Genomic DNA, 5,000 nt, shown 5'->3' with positions numbered 1-5,000 from the left:
GACGTCGCACAGTATCCAATATCGTGATGTTGTTGATTGAAGATATTGTGTCTACCTGAGGTGTTTGTACTGTCTGTCAAGTCACGACAGGGACCTCAGACAGACAGTACTTTATGCAATATGTGTTCAGTTCCAAGTAGTGCCGATTTTCCCAATACATCTACATTGTAGGGTATTCTAAAATTTCGAGATGTTTCTTCAGGTTAAGTGATATTAAATGTAATGCTCCGATGACAATAGGAACAAACTTTATGTTTGACTCTCTTTGCTGCCATATCTTGGCGATCTCAATTCTCAGGTTTCCATATTTATCCCCCTTTTCTCTTTCTTTCATGAAAATATGTTGATCTCCTGGCACTGCCGCGTCGATTGTTAGGCACTCTTAAGGCGTCGAGTTGACAGAATCGTTAGCACGGCGGACAAAACGCTTAGCGGCATTTTGTGACTCTTTGCGTTCTGAGTTCAAATTCCACCGAGGTCGACTTTGCCTTTCATCCTTTCGAGGTCGATAAATTAAGTACCAGTTGATAAATTAAGTGATCGACTAATTCCCTCCCACCAAATCTGAGACCTTGTGCTTCCAGTAGAAAGGATTATTATTGTTTTTCCCTCCAAAAGGTTACTATATCCGACCTTCGGTGCTCTAACACCTTGTCTGTCTGGAAGTCAAAGCTCCAGAGGATTTTTGTCTTCCCCTTTTCGTCTACTACTTTTTCCGGAGTATGTTGGTACCAAGCACCCGTTACCTCGTATCCAAACTTCCGGCGTAGTAGCCAGTGAAGGTTTTGGACTACCTTGTCATGTCTGCGCTTGTACTCTTTCTGCACAAATCTTTCACCAGCACTAACAATGTGAGTCACGCTTTCGACCCTCTTCCCACACATTCTGCAGATGTTCGTCGCACTCGTGTGGTATACATCTCTTTTCACTGAGTTAGTATTCAATTCCTGATCCTGGGCAGCAATGATTAGGCTTTCAGTCTTCTTTTTTAGGCCACTCTTGCTGAGCCACCTCCATGATGATTCCTGGTCTTTTAAGTTGTTAGTTTCGCGGTGGAACTGACCATGTAATTCCATGCGGAGTAGAGTTTCTTCTTTCTCGTTTACTATTCGCGATCGGAATTGATTAGCACCCTCAAGTCCATTTTTGGTTAATCCTTCTGCATTAGTAGCATACTGTAGCAAGTCTTGTTTGCTGTTTACCAAATATTCTGCCATGTTTCTTCTTTCACTGTTGGTACACTCCCGTACGCTAATCAGCCCACGTCCACCATTACACCTCTTCATGTAGAGCCTGTGTACATTCATTTTAGGCTGGAGGGCACCATGCATTGTCATCGTCTTTCGGGTTGTGCGACCGAGTTGGTTAATCTCGTATCCATTTCAGAATGGATGCAATATAGCGGACTACAACAACAGCCCATATGTTGATGACAGTCACAAGGTTCCTTGAGTTGAGTTTTGACTCCAAGAGAAGTTTGAGGCGCTTCAATTATGCAGTGATGACCTTGTCTTTCATTTCTCTATGCAAGATATTGTCCAGCTCCAGGATCCCAATGTTCTTGTACCCATCATCATCCGGGTATTCCATTCTCTCTCCGTTTGATAATTCTATGCTCCTACAATCTGCTCTTATCCCCGTTTCAAAGTGAGCACCGCACACTTCGAGATACTGAATTTTATCACTATATCCTTGCTGTACGTCTGTACAGTTTCAACCAGCCTCTTCATTTCACACCCTGTTTTAGCGAGCAGTTTTCAATCATCCATGAAGAGAAGGTGGTTGAGACGAGGTTCATTCATTCTCAGCTCATAGTGCACGTTGACTTTGCGTAGGACTACAGAAAGTAGGATCAAATTTGAAGCCATTATTATTATTATTATTAGTAGTAGTAGTAGTAGTAGTAGTAGTAGTAGTAGTAGTAGTAGTAGTAGTAGTAGTATTATCATCATCATCATCAAGTCGGCGAGCTGGCAGAATCGTTAGCACGCCGGGCAAAATGCTTCGCAACATCTTGTCCGTCTTTATGTTCTGAGCTCAAATTCCGCCGATGTCGACTTTGCCTTTCGTCCCTCTCGGGGTCGACAAATTAAGTACCAGTGAAACACTGGAATTGATATAATCGACAAATCACCTTCCCCAAAATTTCTGGCTTTATGCCTATAGTAGGAAGGATTATTATTTTTATTATTATTATTATTATTGTTATTATTATTATTATTATTATTATTAAGGCGGCGAGAAGGCAGAATTGTTAGCTTTGCAGTATTTTGTCCGTTTTAAGCTCAAATTTCACTGAGGTTGACTTTGCCTTTCATCTTTTCGGGGACGATGAAATAAGCACCAGTTAAGCAATGGGGTCGATGTCATCGACTTACCCATCCCACCAAAATTTCAAGCCTTGTGCCTATAATAGAAAAGATTATTGTTATTATTGTTGTTGTTGTTAGTGGTGTTGGTGTTCTTGTTGTTGTTGCTGTTGTTCAAGGTGGCGAGCTGGCAGAATGGTCAGCACGCCGGGTGAAATGCTTAGAGTATTTCGTCCGTCTTCACGTTCTGAGTTCAAACTCCGCCGAGGTCGACTTTACCTTTCATCCTTTCGTGGTTGATAAATTAAGTACCAGTTGTGTACTGGGGTTGATGTAATCGACTCAACCCCTCCCGCCAAATTTCAGGCCTTGTGCCTATAGTAGAACAAATTATTATTATTATTATTATTATTATTATTATTATTATTATTATTATTATTATTACTATTACTATTATTATTAATCCAAATATGTAAGCAAGGCTGTACAAACAAGATGTTGAAAGTGTACACACAAGAATTTATCTGACGAAATCGGTTGAGAAATATTGCTTTTAACGTTTTAATGGTAATAGTAAAACCAAAATATAGAACATATGTACACACACACACACACACACACACACACACACACACACATACATACATACATTCATACATATATTGAAATGTTTAATACATCCCCCCTCCATATAAAATGATTTTATAACTTTCTTGATGCCAATAAAGCCGATAATTAATCAAAATTAATTTTGTTCGTAATTATTCTTGTCGACACACATCAATATTGCATTCTATAGTCGTTTATTAGAGGAATCGTAGTTTTCGGTTTTGTTTCGTTGACATTGTACACGAAGTATGAATCTTAATGTTTGGCCAATAAATATTTATTATTCATTTTTCATTCAATTCAAAATTACTTTAAAATTGTGAGTCAGCTCATTCTACAATAAAACAAGAAATTAAAGATGTTATAACAATAAAAAAGAAACATAAATATTGAGTTATTTCGTATCCACCTCCACTGCCAACCACCATTTTTCCTCTTCCCTTTCGACTTCTGTATTAATGGCGAGATACAAGACAACTAATTAATTCATAGGAAATAGAAAATGAAACATTATGAAGTTCATACTTTCCTAAAGGCATTATTTAGCTATATCAGAAGTCCCCAGCCTCCGGGATGCGAACTAGTAGCGAGCCATGGATCATTTGGTACAGGGCCGCGCAGAAAGAATGAATATTTTGATTATTTAAATGTTATTCCTATTTCATTAACTATCGCACGCAGCATGGTGTTTTTGCATTGTATGTATGTATGTATTTATTTATTTATGTGTTTCAGCCAAGTGGCTGCGGTCATGCTGGTGCACCACCGTGTATATATATATACATATATATACTCTTGGCGTCAAGAAAATATGTATGTATGTATGTATGTATGTATGTATGTATATATGTACGTACGTACGTACATATGTATGTATGGATGGATGGATGGATGTGTGCGTGTATGTATGCGTAATAATTAAGGGGGCGAGCTGGCAGAATCGTTCGCGCACCGGGCAAAATGCAGAGCGGCGTTTCGTCCGCCTTTACGTTCTGTATTTAAATTCCACCGAGGACGACTTTGCCTTTCTATTCTTTCAGAGTGGATAAAAATGTACTGATCCCAGGGGTCGATGTAATCGATTTACTCCCTCTTCGAAATTATTGGTCTTTTGCCAAAATTTGAAATCAATATATATGCAATAGTTAAATTATATATTGTGAACTTAATTGTGTTTTGTTATGCGCATGATCCATGGAAAAATTGCTTTGAATGAAACTGGTCCCTGATACAAATATGGTGGGGGAAGCTGAGCTTTGGTTTGTCATGACCCCTAGGACTCATCAGGCCGAATGTTAAACAGGTTTACATGGCGTACGACCGCAGAATTGGATCCCAGTCTGTCGCGGGATAACTTCCCAGTTATTGCTGAAACTTATTTACAGCTGAGTGGATAGACTGGAGCAACATGAAATCATATGTTTTGTTTAAGAACACAGCGTGCCACCCAATCCGATCGGGTAATCGAAAACACAATCCCATGGCCACAAGGCCACGCGCCTTTACAGTTGTATATCTTGCGAAAATTGATTCCATCTTTGCTGTGACAATAAATACTGTCTCAAGACGGCGTGCTGGCAGGATCGTACTGGCGTTGTGCCAAAATTTGTAACCAGTAAGTTCTCTCTAGAGTCCTAGGACTCATGCGACTAGTTTCCATAGCGTGTAAGTGATACGAGATCACAATATTCTCCCCTGGAGGGTGGCGTGTTGGCAGAATTGTTAGCACGCCGGGCGAAATGCTTAGCGGTATTTCGTTTGCCGTTACGTTCTGAGGTCAAATTCCGCCGAGGTCGACTTTGCCTTTCATCCCTTCGGGGTCGATTCAGTAAGTACCAGTTACGCACTGTGGTCGATGTAATCAACTTAATCCCTTTGTCTATCCTTGTTTGTCCCCTCAATGTTTAGCCCCTTGTGGACAATAAAGAAATAAATATCCTTTCCCCTGAACGGGACGCCAGTCCGTCGCAGGGTTACTCGTTTACAACTGAGTGAACTGGAGCAATGTGAAACGAAGTGTTTTGATCGAGGATACAAAACTGCCTCTCAGTCTGGTCCAGGATTCGAAATTATTTAGAAGGC

The sequence above is a fragment of the Octopus bimaculoides genome, chromosome 14 (genome assembly GCF_001194135.2).
Source record: "Octopus bimaculoides isolate UCB-OBI-ISO-001 chromosome 14, ASM119413v2, whole genome shotgun sequence".
In the NCBI taxonomy this organism is placed as follows: Eukaryota; Metazoa; Mollusca; class Cephalopoda; order Octopoda; family Octopodidae; genus Octopus; species Octopus bimaculoides.
This window is presented reverse-complemented; position numbering follows the sequence as displayed.